Source organism: Procambarus clarkii, chromosome 25 (genome assembly GCF_040958095.1).
Source record: "Procambarus clarkii isolate CNS0578487 chromosome 25, FALCON_Pclarkii_2.0, whole genome shotgun sequence".
Classification (NCBI taxonomy): domain Eukaryota; kingdom Metazoa; phylum Arthropoda; class Malacostraca; order Decapoda; family Cambaridae; genus Procambarus; species Procambarus clarkii.
Window position 1 is genome coordinate 18,697,641 of NC_091174.1, and position 18,590 is coordinate 18,716,230.

General features: G+C 46.5%; 1 non-coding gene across 1 annotated transcript; it reads right to left on the reverse strand.

The window, feature by feature from the left end:
* Positions 1-800: 800 nt before the first annotated feature.
* TRNAK-UUU (transfer RNA lysine (anticodon UUU)) lies at positions 801-873 on the reverse strand. The gene has a single exon. It is a non-coding gene; the product is annotated as a tRNA-Lys (tRNA).
* Positions 874-18,590: the final 17,717 nt, after the last annotated feature.

Here is an 18,590-nt window from a genome sequence, read left to right on the forward strand (position 1 = left end):
TAATTGACAGCACACAGCTTTAAGTACAGAACAGACATTAACGAACTCTGCATCCACTGTCAGATGCCTGAGACAATCGAACACTATCTCCTTCACTGCTTCCGACATCATAGTGCCAGAGTAAATTTAAAACAAGTATTTATCGAACTTAAAATACCCTTTACCATCAAGCATATATTAGGAGGAGCTGATCACTCGTTACAGGAAAAATATCAAATAGTCAAGGCACTTGCTAAATATCTCCAGTCGACCAACAAATTGGGCCATATTTGACCTGTGCCACATTTATATCCCACGCTGCCAACAGCCAAACGCAGAAAACAACTGCCTGGCGTCAGCACCAAGGATCAGCTGACGCCATAAACAAAACATCCCGCCCTACGGTGCGGCAAGTCTCCCTCTTTTAGTATCCACAGTTAGATTCTGTCAGGCCCAACAGCCTTTATCATTGTCAATGTGTTATACTAGGCCTAGGAATATTTAAGTTTGGTTTTTAGTTTTAGTTTTCACACACACTATACAGTGAACAGTATCAAATTCTTCTATTATCTAATTGCCCATTTCGCCAAATATATGTACGATGGTCGTCATAGCTACAAAAAGTACTATATATAGAGGAGGATGGGTTGTTAAGTAAACCATAAGTACCCACAGTTGTAAGTGTCTCTGGCAGTCCAGCTTGTGTGGCGATCTAAGTGACGTTAAGTGTAAAGTGTGTGGGCAAAGATTTTTGAAATTTTATGTACAAAATCTTTACAGAATATGTATTATATAGTTTTTTTCTACAGACTAAAACAACTCGCCCGAACAGGGACTCGAACCCTGGACCCTTAGGTTAAAAGCCTAATGCTCTACCGACTGAGCTATCCGGGCTTGGACTATAACTAGGCGATGATTCAGAAAACTGCACTTACTATTATTTACTCATTGCCTAATTGACCCTCCTTGAGTAAATTAGCAAAGTGAGTCAACTGGTTTTTAAATGTTATACTGCCGCTATGTTCAAAACTCAGCTGCAACTATTGTGCCACTATAGGTGAAGAGGGTGGACGAGATGGCAGGAAGGATGTCGAAGGTATGCAAATTAAATTGTACTACAAAACAACCTCCATAGTGAGTGTGATTTAGGATTTTTGTGCCCTCTGTAATCCTTTTTTTTCGCTACCGCTCACAGGATGGGAAAGGGGGTGCCCAATAAACTAGCTACCATTCTCATTACCTTTATCGTTGACAGGTGTGTATGATACTTGAATGGTGGGGTACAGATAACGAGGAATATCAGAGACTGGTAGATTGCACTTGAAAGGAATGTTGAGCTTAATGAGATTGTAGGTATTTTTGCTCAGCCATTTGTCATAAAAGGAGTGAGTCAGTATGTCGGCACCAGTCAATAGGGTGTTAACAGCATTAAATAATTTGTCTTTGAGCAATGCAGATGCAGGGTCTCTCAGGGTTGCGTGGTGACCGCCGGCCAGGTTGGACGCTCCTGAGGTCTCTCCGCTCCTGGCTAATGTTTACGTTGGGTGATTGCTAGTTTGCCCTGGTGGTGGTGGTTGTTGTTGTTGAGTTAGGGGCGACGACGATCGTGGGATCGGATGCGCCCCGGTGTACCCGTGAAGGGTGAATCGCAAAGCCAGGAAAGGCGAAATGCTAAGCCAAAATGCGAAACGAGTGACGCCAAGCACTAGAAACTAATATGCCACACGGCAAAGCTATGCACAAGGGAGAGGCAGAAGCACATAATAGAACAGGGCAAACAAACAGCCAGAAGGGCACACAGCATGTCAGAGCAAATACACAAGAAATCAGAGGACATACTTGCCCGGGAACTTGGCCCGCGGGAATCTTACATTGAACGCCTCCCAGAGCACCCATTGCCAAGGGTCTCGCCCATCCACTGGGGACGCCATAACTTCCGGAACTGGGGCAACAAACGCCCGCAAACTGGGGACCCAGATGGTAGAACTCATGAGGCGAGAAGTCGCCACTCGCCCCCACAGGAAGGGAACTTGCCCCCCACGAAAGCACTCCGGACCGTCAGACAGCAGTAACTCGGCAATCTTCGACCAGTGACCCGGTGGCATCACAGACGCCAGCAACACGTCCCCCAGAGCCCCAACGCGCACCCGCACCACAGGGGTACTCGCGGCCCCGGGCACACCACCAGACGACAGCAGGGAACCCGGACGGCGCGCATCCTTCCGTAACATCACCACCAGGCCACGCCCAGCACCAGAGTCCACACCATCCCTGGCAGCGGAAGCCACCACCCTCCACTGTGGAGAGTCCCCCGGCGGAGAAAGAACTGAAGGCACGTCCGAGACACAGGCACCAGCACCGGCAGGCACATGGACCTCCGCCACCACGAACCGCGGAGACATCGACGCATCCGTATCCACACTGTCAACATCCGAAGCCCCACAGTCACTGAAGTCACCAGCGTCGGCCCAGGAAGAAGACGAACGCCGGGAACGTTTGGGCACTGGCCGGATATCGTCAGAGCCGGTAAGTGACCCAGAAACACGGGTACCACTAGCCGAAGGAACCGACGCCAGGACGGCAGCAGCCTCAACCACAGGGGGAACCGGGCCACACACAGCAGGAGGCTCCGCAGCCACCCCAGCACCAAGCACATCCGGGACCTGAGTCACGGACACAGGGCCAGGCGCAGCATCAGAAGACGAGGGAGATGACAGCGACGTCACACAGGGAGCTCCAGGAAGGCCCACGGGAGCAGCTGGGACAGCGACAGGATCAGGCAGACCAACCGACGGTACCTCAAGAACCGGAGGAGGGACGGCAACAACCGGAGGAACGGCAGGCGCCGCCGGGGAAGCTGCAGCAGCGAACGGGACGCTCACCTCCTCACCCCCGGAGTCCTCCTCCAGAGGGAGCGGTGGGAAATCCTCCTCACGGAACAAGTTCACAGGATCGACTGGATCAGCAGGACACACGGCAGCCTGATGCCCCAACAAGCCACACCGGAAGCAAGTACGGGGTTGCCGGGCATAAAACACACGCACGTAGTACCCCAACAGCCGGACAGAGCACGGTATGTCCGACCTCAGTCGCATCCCGAGGGTCCGAATGTTGGTCTTCACACCCGAATATGTGCCAGACGACAGGGAGTTCATCCGCACACTGACGACGGAGCCGTACCTCTGGAAGAATCGCCGGAGGAGAGTCTCAGGAAACTCCATGGGGGCGCCATGAACACTGACATACGTCACAGCACCACTACGGTCTGAAATGGTCACAGACCCGGTGCCGTCCTGTAACTGCAAAGTACGTCCCTCGTACCTCCGTAAGAAAGCACGGTACACCGCCTCACCCACAAACTTGATAACAACACGGTGAGCAGTTACCAGCTCAATGCCATATACGTCCCCAACCGGGACACGAAGCATGTCACTCAACACCACGTCCACCAGCGGGTAACCAGCACGGCCAGTAAACTCCAATCCGATGGAGTTTAACCGCACGACAGCGGGAATAGGGCCGCCCATCGCAAAACACGCCACGTCTCCACCACCAGGAACAGCAGGGAGGGTAAACACCCCCATACCCCCTGCCGGCGAAAACGGCAACGACCACAAACTGCCGGAGCGAACAAGCGACATGTCCTCACTCAACGGCAGCGCAGGTGGAACTCCGTGGTGGTGGTTTGCCACTGACGGGGTGACGTTTGGCTTGGCCATGGGGACTTCTCATCCTCCTGTGAAGAGGACATTGTCGGCTGATCTGATATTTATGGTGCCGGTGGACCATCCGTTGGTTAGTGTCGCCCTTTTGGACGTGCTTCTTCTTCTCGAGAATAGGTGCAGTTTGCATGAAGGGTTTACCCTCCTGATGACTGCACCAGGAAATATGTAGGGAGACGCGGTGACGTTAAGGAGGCAAAGAAAGTCAAAAGTGTTAGATGTGTCGGGCCGGAGAGGAGTGGCGACGAAAACAGAGGTGGACATTAAAGGGAGTCTCCCCGCACCGTAGGGCGGGGTGTCGAGTTCACGGCGGCAGCTTATCCACACACGACGTAGCGTTGTGCGCAAGACGTCAACTAATACTTCTCCGGGAACTTGTATATTGGAAAGCGCAAGCAGTACACTTCCCAAAATAGCCATGTGTCCTCGGGCACCCGGCCACCAGGCGGTGCCCTCGGCTGAGACATATTATCCGGCACCCTATAAACAAACTCCTTCACCCGCGACACCCAGACAGTCGACGAGCACCACGGGATCGGAAGCACCCGGGCATCCCGATAAGGGCCCAACACCGGACCCTCACAAGGCCCGACCCCAGCAGCCGGGACTAGGCTTCCCACAGACCGGGGCAAGGAAGGAGGGGGAACCGCAGGGGAAGCAGGCGCTGCATCGACCCCACCACAGGGCACAGGAACCAAGGCCTCTCGGCGCACATCTTTCTGCTGCATGATTGATGCCTTGCAAAAACTGTTCTCAGTCCTGGTTACACCTGTTCCTTTAGCTCTCTAAACTCTCGGCTGGCCTTAAGAAATATGTTGAGGGTGTCTGTTGTTTTATGTGTTTTATACTGCTCAGCTAGGAATAGAACTCTGTCATGCAGGGGCTTAAGGTGTGAGTCAGTGAACCACTTCTGTCCCTTCCTCACTGTTTTGTGTCTTGTGGATTTTACAATATTGTAAATGTGCACGACTGCTCGTGCACATTCCGCATTCCACCACAGTTTAGGTAATTTGTTAAACCTATGTCCTGAGGTTTTCTTGAACATTTGAGTGGCTGCAGAATTTATGGCAGCGGTGATTGTAGACAGTCGCGTGATTGAATCTACATCGTCTGTATCTGGGAGACGAACAGCATCAGCCCCTTTTTGTTTATCTAGTTTCTTAATGTTCCACTTTGGGAATGTTAGGGATGGGTTGGAGGTTATCTTGAGATGATTTCGGGGCTTTAGTGTCCCCGCGGCCCGGTCCTCGACCAGGCCTCCACCCCCAGGAAGCAGCCCGTGACAGCTGACTAACACCCAGGTACCTATTTACTGCTAGGTAACAGGGGCATTCAGGGTGAAAGAAACTTTGCCCATTTGTTTCTGCCTCGTGCAGGAATCGAACCCGCGCCACAGAATTACGAGTCCTGCGCGCTATCCACCAGGCTACGAGGCCCCTGGAGGCTGAAAGTTAGTATATTTTTTAATGAGGGGCTTGTGGTCACTACCAATATCTGGTCCAGTATGAAACTATAGTTCATGTTGAAAGTGTGCCGAGCCAAAGCAGATGTCAAGTGTGACTTCATAATTGGTTTGTGGTTAAAGTAAGTTGCAAGGTAGGGCGGCGAAAGAAAAAATACATGGTGCAGTGTCTAAGTAGTTATAGATCGGTGCCTGCAGTATTCTGGATACCTCTACTTCATGTGGGGTATTTAGCATTGAAATCACCTGTAACAATGATCGGGTGTCGTAATTGGTTAAGATAGAATTCCAGTTCATTTAAGTTTATTGTGCCACTAGGGTTGTATATACCCAAAAAGGATATGTGTGTACCATTGTAAGATATTAAGCATGCTAACGTTTCTAGTTTACCGATCACAAAATGCATAAATATGACAGGTTTACTTCATATTACTTCATGTTAAGAGGAAAATACCATCCCTCCATACGATTTCATCTATCAAGTCTCTGCATCTGAATTTAGAAAAAAAATAGGATTATGTTTGGGAGTGAGCCAAGATTATGAACGTTAAGTCCTGTTTTGATGAGTAAATGAATTGTTTAAGTTCTGTGAGGGATGTTTTAATGCTTTTTGCATTCCAAGTCATGAAGGTTAGTGGAGCCATTTAGGATGTTTGGGTTATGGATGTGTCTGGTTTCCTTGGCGTGCCAATAGTACGTGTTGGATACCTGGATGTGGATGGGTGCTGTGTCGTGGGAGATTGTGGTTAAGTGGTCTGTCAGCCTGAGTACTGGAGCGTTGGGGGTTCGATCCACCAACTGGGGTTTTTTTTTGCTTCTAGTGAGCGTGGTTGTGCTGTGGTTAAGAGGAGGGGTGGTTTGAGTGTTTCCTAGATATTTATTGAAGGAGTTTTCTACCATCTATTCCGCTATCCGTTGAATGCTTCCTATGATTGGGTGTATTTGAATGTCACTGTCAGTAGCCGAGGATGTGGAGCGCGTGGTGTCAGCCCCGGGGACAGGTTGGACTAGCTGTGTCATGAGTTTATTGAAGAATCGGTCCAGAGTTTTTTTCCACGATATTTCCAATGCCTGTGAGAAGTGTTTGGATGAAGTCTGTATTGAGTTGTGAGTTTGGTGGGGTGCAGTGTTGTCTGGAGGTGTACTGTTCCCCGGAGGTGTAGTGCTGCTTGGAGATGGTGGATAGGTAGTGACGGATATTTGGAACATGAAATTTGTTGAGTAGTTGTTGATTAAGGGCGGTGTTATGTTGTTTGGGTACGCTACTGTATTGCATGTTTGTGCTGGATAGTCTTGACAGCTATGTATGAAGGGCATTGTTTTGATCTGATGTCATGGGCTTCACCACAATTTGAGCATTTAAGTATTTTTGATTCACATGATTTCGTGGGATGGGCACCAGACCAGAGTTCACATCTTATATCCTTAGTGCATCCTTGCGAAGTATGGTCGAAGTCTCTACATTTTCAGCATTGAGTTGGGTATGGAATATTTGCCTCTAATTTGTGGTAATAGCCATTTATCCAGACCCGATCAGGTGGATGGTTGTCTAGGAACTAAGCAATGTTGTGCTTATATCACACAGATCTCCATCAATTCTACTCAAACGTTTTGACTCCGTAGACTTGAATATCATCTGCCAGCAGTTGCTCTTTGATCAGTGTCGTCGCTACCCTGGTACGGGTCAGACGTGTAGGCCTACCCCTCCACATGGATTTACTGCTAAATGGGTACAGACGGCCTTAAGGCTTTCGCAGCCTTACAGTGATATATACCATCTAGCTCTTGGAGGTTTTCACCTAGGTTTCAAAGTGGTGAGCAGTGCAATCTGATCAGATATGGACAAACAATACCTATGTATTTGAAGTGGCGCCTTGGGCAGTGGGAACATGGCCGCTTCCCCTTACCTCACGCCTGGTCAGACGCCTGAGGTGGTACCCCGGGCGCTGGAACTTTAGCCCCTATTGCCCCGTTCCCTAAAGCTGTATTTTCCCTGTACAGCCTGGACACGGTGGCACGAACGGACCACTCGCACACCACTGTACAGATGCCACAGTGATTGGTGGTACCAGTGCAGTGTTACATACAGTGTAGAGGACTATTAAGTGTGAGTGTGTGTGTGTGGATAAAGTAGGTATCAGAGTATCAGTGACAGGTGTAGGTATCTCTACACCTGTCACTCTGGTCGGAGCCACACTACCAATGCGGTACCCTCAGCAGTGTTGCCAGCTGACCGCGTATACACCTGCGTTCGCTTGTGTCTGAACTATTCATCTTGTCTCTGCACTATGATTAGTAGCCGCTGTTGTTCTGGGTCCAGGCCATAGCCTGAAGTGCTGCTCTGTGGTAGAAGCTGACGTGTCTTGTCACTTCATGTTGTGACTCTGACAACTATGGCCACTTCCCTCCCGCCTTCTGGGGACACCCACAGCGACCCTTCCCAAAATGCTTCAGACGCATTTGCGTCCACTTCGGCCACCTCCCCGCATGACTTACAGTATGACCAATCACTCCATCCCAGTATAGCCAGGTATGACGACACCAGCTCAAGTGATGAAGTAGCCTCGGATGGTAGTTTTACTGTACACAAAAGCCGGAAGACCTTACGTAAAGAGAGAAAGTTAAGGGGAGGTAATAATTCTGTCAAGACGACCAATGTCACCCCCACAACGGGAGGGGCACCACGACCCACCCTAGCACCCCGTAATAAATATGTCAGGCTGGCATTTCCATCTCACGTTACCAGTGACCAGAGGTACGCCTGGATGAGACGTGACCTTCCTAACCATTTTCCTGACCCCAATGACCTCATAATCCCTAGACACGCCTCGCCCTACATCTACGTAGCCAGGTCCGATGAAGTCACCATCTCGGCCCTACTCCAAGGTCGAGTGGGTGGCATCACATTCAGTAAAGCAGACTCTCCTGAGAGGTCCAGGAGGTACAGAGAGTACCTTGTCACATCCTACCCTCGTGACCTTGACGTCTCCCATGTGAAAGAACTACCAGGTGTGCACAGTGCAAGACGCATCAAGTCTGGAGGCAAGCCACTCAACAGGATTGTCATCGTCTGGGAACATGAGACGCCGCCCCCCAGTCATCACACGTTCCTAGGCCCCTACCAGCCAGCCTGCCCCATAACACCCTGGGCGTCCTCAGCTGTCATGTGTTTTAACTGTCAACACTTTGGTCACGTAGCCAAGCACTGTCAATCTTCAGGCACCTGTGCCTTCTGTGCAGCCAATCATCTCGCTAAAGACTGCCCCAATAAAGACCACGCCCCTGGGACCGATGAAACCACATCCTCAGCCACCAAGCACAAGTGTTCCAGGTGCTTGCGGGAGGGCGTGACCGCCTGGCACAAGGACTGTGTCAGGCGGCCTCTCCCGCACAGCACAGTAAGGCAATTACCAGCAGCTCTCAAACCATTGTAATGGGTGATTTTAATGCTAGACACACTAGCCTGGGTGACACCAAAACAAACAGGAATGGCAGAGTCTTTGTAAAATACTTAAGAGATAATAACATGTCCGTGTTCAACTTTGACTCCTCTAACGTCACACACCTCAGGGGTGGCAGGCTTGATTATGTCATTGGTCACGGTCTCATTGATAATGCTGTCGGAGGATCAATTGTTCATGAATTAGTTAGTGATCATTTTGCCATATTCAGTTCATACACTATCAATAATGTCAAACCCCTAAGCTTTGAAAAAAAAAAAATTAATATCCCTGAAAATTTACACATGTTCTTCAAATTCCGCATTTCTGATTGATATAACACTTACTGCTTTACTACCGTCAATGCATTATATGAGGACCTGGTCACTGAAGTAACCGCTTTTTATGACAATGTTGTAAAATCCACAAGACCCAAACAAGTGAGGAAGGGACAGAGGTGGTTCACTGACTCACGCCTTAAGCCCCTGCATGACAGAGTTTTATTTCTAGCTGAGCAGTATAAAACAGCTGACACCCTCAACATATTTCTTAAAGCCAGCCGAGAGTTCAGAGAGCTAAAGGAACAGGTGTATAACCAGCACTGGGAACAGTTTCTGCAAGGCATCAATCATGCAACATCCTCATCCCAAATGTGGAATAAAATTAAAAAGATTTCTCGTCCTAGCAGTCAACTTGATCACCATTCACCTGTAGACTATGCCGACATGCTGCTTCAGCAATATGCAAGCACTGCTAGTATAAGCAGCCTGCCCCTAGATGTGCAAAACTATCTGGCTATCACCAAAATAAATCGTAACTTCAATATTGAAATTGCCTGTAGTGAAATAGGGCCTGATGATAACTATGGCATAACCCCCTTTGAAATTAAAAATGCACTCAAGAAAGGTAAGGCTACCTCTCCTGGAGAGGATGGCATCACATACAACACCATGAGAGTACTTGCTGAGGTGCCAAATAGCCCTTTGCTTGAATTGTTTAATCAAAGTCTAAGGCAGGGTGTTTTACCTGACCGCTGGACACAGGGACTCATAATACCCATACCCAAGCCTAATTCACAAAAATTTAGACCTATTTCTCTGACGTCGTGCATGTGCAAAGTTCTTGAGAGAATTATTCTCGACAGTCTAATGTTTCAAATCAAGCCCCACCTTGCCCCTAACCTGTATGGTTTCCTTCCTGGAAGAAGCACACAAACTTGCTTTGCTGAGTATTTTATCAGAGAGGGACCAAACTCTCAGGCGGCATTTATTGATCTCCAAACTACTTTTGATACAGCAAACAGAGAAATAATCTTAGAACAGCTAGCCTCTTTTGGAGTTAAGGGAAGACTGTTGACATGGCTTAGGGGGTACCTGAGTAACAGAACCGCCTCAGTCCTTTTCAAGGGGGTCAAAAGTAAACTCTGTGCACCCTTTGAGTTGGGTACACCCCAGGGTGGAGTGCTAAGTCCCACACTGTTCAATGTTCTGATGCACAAATTAACAATTGATATTCCCACACTACCTGACGAAGCCGTCATTTGTTATGCCGATGATATATGCATTGTTGCAAATTCCCAAACTAGACTGCAAGTTCTACTTAATTCATTCGCTGCTAAAAGCATTGAATGTGGTCTTGTTATCTCTATAACTAAATCCAGAGTTCTCCATCCCCAAGAGAAAACTCATGTCCCCATAGCTTTCAAGGTCAACAACCAGAACATTGAAACATGTAGGCAGCATAAATACCTTGGAGTTGGTATTAACAGTGACATTGTAAATGATCTACTCCGTAGGTTAAAAGAAAGATTAAAACCATTGAGAACACTTACTGGTAAGAATATTGGTATCAATATTAAATATGCCAGACTATTCTATATGATGTTCGTTAGATCTCTCGTTGATTATAATGCTCTGCACTTAATTAATTTCCCCTCCTCTGTGTTGGACAAACTTGAAGTAGTACAGAATGAGGCCATGAGGATAATTCTTGGTGCCCCAAGATGCACAAGAATCATCAACATGAGGGAAGAACTGAAGCTTCCAACCATACTAGAGAGAATCATGCAAGTCAACACTACCTTTTGCCTTAAAGTCATGAGAGACCCAACATCTCCTGCATTGCTCAGAGACAAATTATTTAGTGCTGTTAACACCCTTTTGACTGGTGCTGATATACCAACTCACTCCTTTTATGATAATTGGCTGAGCAACAATGCTTACAATCTCATTAAACTTAACATTCCTTTTAAGTGCAATCTACCTGTCTCTGATATTCCTCTTTATCTGTACCCCACCATTCAAGTATCATACACACCTGTCACCAAGAAAGACAATGAGAATCTTGCTCTTCTCAAAGCTGTCACTCTTGAAACAATTGCCTCCTCCGTCGAGAGTTTAAGATCTCACGAGCACTGTGTCTACACCGACGGCTCAGTCCAATCCTCTACTGGACGGACTGCAGCGGCATGTAGGTTTTATAGAAGTAATATTTGCACAAAGACTGTCAGTGTCAGGTTAAACAACTGGCTGACCTCCACACAAGCATAACTAGCAGTAATGCTAATTAATTAATTAGCATTTGCTAATTTAATTAATTCAATGCTAATATAATTAATTAATTAAATGTAATGCTAATTACATTTAGCAACCAGTACATTAAAAAACATTGGAGGAGGAATAATATTATCTGATTCAAAGTCTGCTCTTCAAGCAATCGAAAACTTCTCTTGGAAGATCGACAGCAAGAACCTCATACTCCCAATTATAAATGACCAAATTGATGCACAGAGTAAAGGGTCTCGAATCTCCTTTGTATGGATACCTTCACACATAAATATAACCCATCATAATGAGACAGACATTGCAGCCAAATTAGCGTGTAACAAATCTGAAGTTGAATTAGATCTAGGTATCCCCATCTCTGCTGTCAAAACTGTATTGGTCCAAACATTCAGATCTGATAGGAAAGAACTTACTGACTCCCAACGACCTGAAAGTACTAGTATAAAAAGCTATGATTTGTTCAGATGTGAAACCTACATCTATGGACAGCACAAAACGTCCACTAGACTGTGCGACACAGTGGTTGCAAGGATCAGGTTGGGTTACCGTTACCTGTGGCAGGTGGCTGCAGGTGACGGGTCTCCCAATCCTGAGCACTCCAGTTGCAGACTCTGTGAGCAGGAACTACGGCACGATCTCCCGCACTACATCACTGAATGCCCAGTTATTAGACCTTTCAGACCAGTTGGCATGAGGTACCTGGAGCTTTGCAATTACTTTATTCACTCTCGTATTCTTGAAGATATCCTCACAGTATACCCAAAATTTGCCAGTGCAGGCTATTAAACACATGGCTCTGTATGACTAACCATCCTGCGAGATGGGGACTTGTATTACCACTGCTACCTTATTCAATCTTGTGTTGATGATATCCTCAAAATGCATCCGAAGTCTGCCAGTGCAGACCGCTTATCACATGCCTCTGTATGACTAACCATCCTGTGTGATGGGGATTTCTTAGCATCACCTAGTTAGCTTTTTTGACACACTGTACTCCACTTCATATAGTCTAGGGTAGTTGCACTAATGCAGATATACCTAATGTATTAAAAAAAAAATGCTCTTTGATGTCTTCCTCGCTAATGTCGAAGCCATGTTTTACGATACATTTATTTAATCTATCATCTAAAGGTTCATAGCAACATACTTGATCCCCGGATCAAGAACGTTGCTAAGATCCCTAAGATACTATGAACCCTGGATCTTAGTAACGGCAGAGAGCTCTAGTTCCTTGTCGGGATTGTAGTCAACAGCGATAAAGTTCTTTTGCTTGTTTGGTCTGATATCGTGCGCCTTAATCTTTAGGAATCATTCTAATCTTTATCGAATCATTCTATCGTGCGCCTTAATCATTCCTTAATTTTAGGAATGTCATGGAAAATTATACTTTTTCTGGCGTTGTGAAAACACTCCTATTCATAGTAGCGTGGTCAGCAAATGAAATTATAAAAGTTTTCAAGGCAGAAGAATTTGGCCTACCTTGGTTTAGTGGAGGTTTGTCATCAGACCATGTGGGGCCGGGTTGACCATTGTTTACCTCGTGGTAGTGGTGGTGGTCCGCCTCTCGTTTGTTCGCTTTACTGTGATGCCTGCTGTCCAGGAAGGCGCCTTCTTGATCCTCCTCAACGCACGGGGATCCATCTATATCTGAGTGTGTCCCTGGTGCCTGCAAGTCTCTAAGTTCCAAAACATTGTCAAGGTTTCCAGGCGATGGAGATGGCTCCAATAAAGAGGTAGACAAGACAGTTACAGGTATACACACCCTGAAGAAAGTAAAAACTGAAAATATTTGCAAATTTTATGCACAAGGAATATGCAAATATGAGAAATTAGGTGCAAAATACACTTTTCTGCATCCTCGTAAATGCAGGAACATATTGGCGAGGGGTACATGCCGTTTTGAACCGGAGTGCGGATACTTCTACCCTAAATTATGTATATTTTCAATTATGGACAACATTTTTTACAATCTTCAGTGTCTGGAATTTCACGTGAGAGGTACACAGCGTAATTGATGGGAAGATCAATATGATATTACTGGAAATTTTTTGGAGAAAGACAGAAACACAGTAGAACATATAAGAGAGAGGAACAATCAGATGAAACCACTGCAGGATTACAGAGGGGAAGGGACACACCCACAAGACTGGAATTCAAATTACCAACAAGTACACAGGTACTACAGCACACAACACCCGCACTACTACCAAAACTGGACGAACCACTAACAAAACAACACACTCTAGACCTGAGTGAAGAGGGGGAGAACTATCAAAGCCCACAAGAAGTGACACGCAATATGGGAAATCATTCATATTTGCAAACATAAAAGGTCTAATACCAAAATCAAGAAATAAAGTTAAGTTCATAAATGGCCTTCTAATAGAATCGAACTCAATATTTGGTGCATTTACAGAAACCCACACAAAAGACCACATGGATGGTGAAATCTGGATCCCAAATTATAATCTATATAGATGTGACAGAGTAATTAGGTCAAGTAGAGGAGTAGGTCTGTATATTAAAGAGGAACTGGCATGCACAGAGCTCCTGAACTTGTCCAATGAGGTGGTAGAGGTACTTGGAACCAAGGTAGAAAATATAAATCTAATTATTATTTTAATATAAAAACCACCAGATTCAACAGTCGAGGAATTCACTGAACAGATCCACAAAATAGAGAATATCCTTGATAACCTAGCAAACCCAGTACCAGATATTATCTTCCTTGGAGTCTTCATTCTACCCAGTTTAAAATGGAGAATAGTAAACAATAAAATTATAGCAGGAAGTCAACCTGGAAATAACCAACCACAGGTCAGAAAACTACTGAGATTCTGTGACAAATTCTCGCTCAGTCAGCAGATTACAGAACCAACTATGAATGAAAACACGCTGAACCTGATATTCACGAACAACGATGAGCTAGTCAGAGACATTACGGTCTCAGACACTACGTACTCAGACCACAAGCTCATTGAAGTGTAAACTAACATTAATAACGGTAGTAGGCCTAAGAGAAAAAACAAGCGAGAAGGGTTATTTAATAAATTCAATTTTAATAATAAAAGATAGACTGGGAGAAAATAAACAGGGAACTTACAAACATTCAATGGGAAAATGTTCTAAGAAATAAAAATCCTACACAAGGAATAGAAAAACTGACTTCTGAAGCATATGAAGTCTGTCTGAAACATGTTCCTTTGAGGAAAGCTAGAAAGAGGCCCAATGTAGAAAGAGAACGCTGACGACATTTCAAAAGAAGGAAGAAATTAACGGAAATGCTTAAGCAGACACGACTTTCCATACAAAGAAGGAATAATTTAAACAGGGAGATTAAAGAAATCGAACAGAGACTGAAGCAGGTGGACGTGGCGCTGTTGCGATGGGCAGCCATCTTCTCCCTGTTGTGAGGGTGAACTCCATAGGTTTGGAGTTTACTGGCCGTGCGGGATATCCTCTCGTGGAGTTGGTCATGTGTGACATCTTGAGGTTATCTTAACATGCTCAAGGTCCCGGTCATGGACGTCTACGGTGTTGAGCTGGTCACTGCTTACCATGTGGTCATGAAGTTTGTGGGAGAGGCAGTGTACCGTGATTTTCTCCGACGGTACGAGGGGCGTACTTTGCAGCTGCGGGGCGGCAACGGGTCTGTGGCGATTTCGGACCGAAGCGGTGCAGTGACATGTGAGTGTCCATGGTGCTCCCATGGAGTTTCCTGAGACCCTCTGGCGTTTCTTCCAGAGGTATGGCCCCGCCGTCAATGTGCGGATGCACTCGCTGTCTTCTGGGAAATATTCGGGTGTGAAGACCAACATTTGTACCCTCGGACATTCCATCCTCTGTCCGACTTTAAGGGTACTACGTGCGGGTGTTTTATGCCCGGCAAATCCGTAGTTGTTTCCGGTGTGGCATGTTGGGGCATCAGGCTGCCGGGTGCATTGCTGATCCGCTTGCTCCCGTAAATTTATTCCTTGAAGAGGATTTGCTGCCGCTCCCTCTCGAGGAGGCCTCCGGGGATGAGGGGGTGAGCGTCCGGTTCGCTGATGCGGCTCCCTCTGCGTCGCCCGATGTTCCGATGTGGGGCGTCGCCGTTTTCTCCCTCGTCTTCGGCTGCTGCGCCTGGCCCTGTGCCCTCGCCTCGGGTCCCAGATGTGCTGGGTGATGGGGTGGCTGCGGAGCATCCTGCTGTGTGTGGCCCGGTTCCCCCTGTGGCAGAGGCTGCTGCAGTTCTTCGTCGGGCGTCGGTTCGTCCGGCTGGTGGTGCCCGTGTTTCTAGGTCAGCTTCCGGTTCTGACGATATCCGGCCGGAGCCCAAACATTCCTGGCATTCGTCTTCGGCCTGGGCCGATGTTGGGGAATTCAGTGACTGTGGGTCTTCGGGTGTTGACGGTGTGGATCCGGATGCGTCGATGTCTCCGCGGTTGGTGGCGGCGGAGGTTCATGTGCCTGCTGGTGCTGATGCCCGTGTCTCGGGTGTGCCTTCTGTTCCTTCCCCGCCAGGGGACTCTCCGCAGTGGGGTGTGGTGGCTTCCGTTGCCAGGGATAGTGCGGATGCTGGTGCTGGGCGTGGCCTGGTAGTGACTTTATGTAAGGATGCGCGCCGCCCTGGTTCCCTGCAGTCGTCTGGTGGTGTGCCCATGGCTGCTGGTGCCCCTGTGGTAGTGCCCTATGTCCGGCCCCCTCCTGTGAGAATGCGACTTGGGAACCTGGAGGCCGCGATTGCCGAGTTCATGCTGTCTGAAAGGCTGGAGGACTTTCATGATGGGCAGGTTCCCGGCGTGTGGTGTAGAGTGGCGGTTACTCGCCTCCGGAGTGATACCATCTGGGTTCCCTGTTTGCGGGTGTTTGTTGCCAGGGTTCCGGATGAAAAGGCGTCCCCGGTGGGTGGTAAAGACCCTCGGAGTGGCTGCATTGGGAAGCGTTCATTGTGTGGTTCCCCCGGGGCTTGTTCCCAGGCAAATATGTCAGCTGATATCATGTTTTTTTTTTTTGCTACCTGTAGTGTTGTGTGCCCCTATGTCATTTTGTTTGCCCTAATGTATTATGTGCCCGTGCCTCTCCCTTATTTGTTGCGGGGCCGGTGTTTTGGCGAGTGTTTTTATTCCTGTATTTGCTTTTGTGTTGTTACTTTGCCCTGTGTGTTCTACTTATGCATTGCTATGTTGTGTTGCTTTTTTGTTTTTATTTTGTTTTTCTTTTGTTTTTATTTCTGGCATGTTGTGTGCTGTGCGCTTTCTTGTTCTATTTCATTTTGTCCCTTATGATGTGTTTTGTTCTCGGTCCTTCCGGCCGGTGCTTGTTTGCTTGTTTTATATGTTACTCTGTTTTGTTTTCTTGATTGCATGTTTGTTATTATTGTATATTTTGTGTCTTGATGTATGCTGTGTTTCTCATGCGTTTATCCAGTTTTGTTAATTGTTGTCCTGTGCTGCTGGTCCTTCTGGCCGGTGGTTACTTGTTTTGTTTGTTTTGTTTCCTATGTTATTTTCTTGTATTTATTGTATTTCACTTGCATGCTTGCATGTAAAAAAAAAAAGTATATAAGACTGAAGAAAGGCAACTGGAACAGAAAGTAATTAAAGAAATAAAGAAAAACCTAAAATATATTTTCACATATGCTAAATCAAAAGCAAAAACCACTGCCAGTATTGGACCTATTCGTATTAGTGAAGGGTCATACACTGAGGATGACAAAGAAATTAGTGAAATCCTGAACAAGCAATATGAGGACATGTTTAGCACTCCGATAAACAGCATGAAAGTGGAAGATCCGGACAACTTCTTTATGCGTGATATCCAAACCCCTGTAAATATAACTGATATCAACACGAGCGTGACAGATTTTGAAAGAGAAATTGACAATATGCCCATGCACTCAGCCCCGGGTCCAGACTCATGGAATTCAATATTCATAAAGAAATGCAAAGTGCCAGTAGCACAGGCTATAGTGTGGAGAAAGAATATATTGTGGAGGAAGAGCTTGGAAATGGGGGAGATACCAGATGCGCTGAAAGCAGCAGACGTAGCTCCTCTACACAAGGGAGGGAGCAAAGAATTGGCAAAGAATTATAGACTAGTTGCACTAACGTCCCACATAATAAAAGTTTTGAGAGAGTGATCAGGAGTCAGGTCACTAGATTCATGGAAACAAATGACCTCCACAATCCACGCCAATATGGATTTCGAACGGGAAGATTTTGTGTCTCACAGCTACTTGATCATTACGACAAAATCACCGAGGCATCAGAAGGAAAACAGAATGCGGATGTTGTATACACAGACTTTGCAAAAGCATTCGACAAATGTGACCATGGAGTGATAGCACACAAAATGAGGTCAATGGGTATAACTGGTAAAGTAGGACGCTGGATACTCAATTTCCTGTCGAACAGAGCACAAAGAGTAACAGTCAATCAAATAAAATCGAGGCCAAGCGCAGTTAAAAGCTCTGTACCTCAGGGTACAGTCCATGCCCCACTGCTGTTCCTTATTCTCATATCAGATATAGACAAACATACAAGTCACAGCTTCGTGTCATCCTTTGCAGATGACACAAAAATCAGCATGAAAATTACCTCGGCTGAAGACATTGAAAATCTTCAAGCAGATATTAATAAAGTTTTCGACTGGGCAACAGTAAATAACATGATGTTTAACAGTGATAAATTCCAGGTACTCAGGTACGGGAAAAATGAGGACCTTAAACATAATACAGGGTACAAAACACAATCGAATCTGCCCATAGTAAGAAAACAGCATGTATTTGGGAATAATGATGTCTGACGACCTAACGTTTAGGGAACATAGCCAATCAAATATTGCGTCAGCCAGAAAAATGATCGGATGGATTACGAGAACTTTCAAATCCAGGGATCCCATCACAATGGTTGTACTCTTAAAATCACTTATGTTGTCCCGTATTGAGTACTGCTCAGTACTCACTTTCCCATTACAGAGCAGTAGAGATTGCTGAAATAAAGAGAATACAGAGAACATATATGGCACACATAGATGCGATAAAGCACCTAAATAATTGGGATCGTCTTAAAGCTCTCCCAATATACTCACTAGAAAGGAGTTGAGAGAGATACCAAATAATATACACATGGAAAATACTGGAGGGCCAAGTACCAAATCTACACAGTAAAATAACAACGTACTGGAGTGAACAATATGGAAGAAAATGCAGAATAGAACCATTGAAGAGCAGAGGTGCCATAGGCACAATCAGAGAACAATGTATAAACATCAGAGGTCCGCGACTGTTCAATATCCTACCAGCGACTATAAGAAATATTGCCGGAACAACCGTGGACATCTTCAAGAGGAAACTAGATTGTTTCCTCCAAGGAGTGCCGGACCAACCGGGCTGTGATGGATATGTGGGCCTGTGGGCCGCTCCAAGCAGCAGCCTGATGGA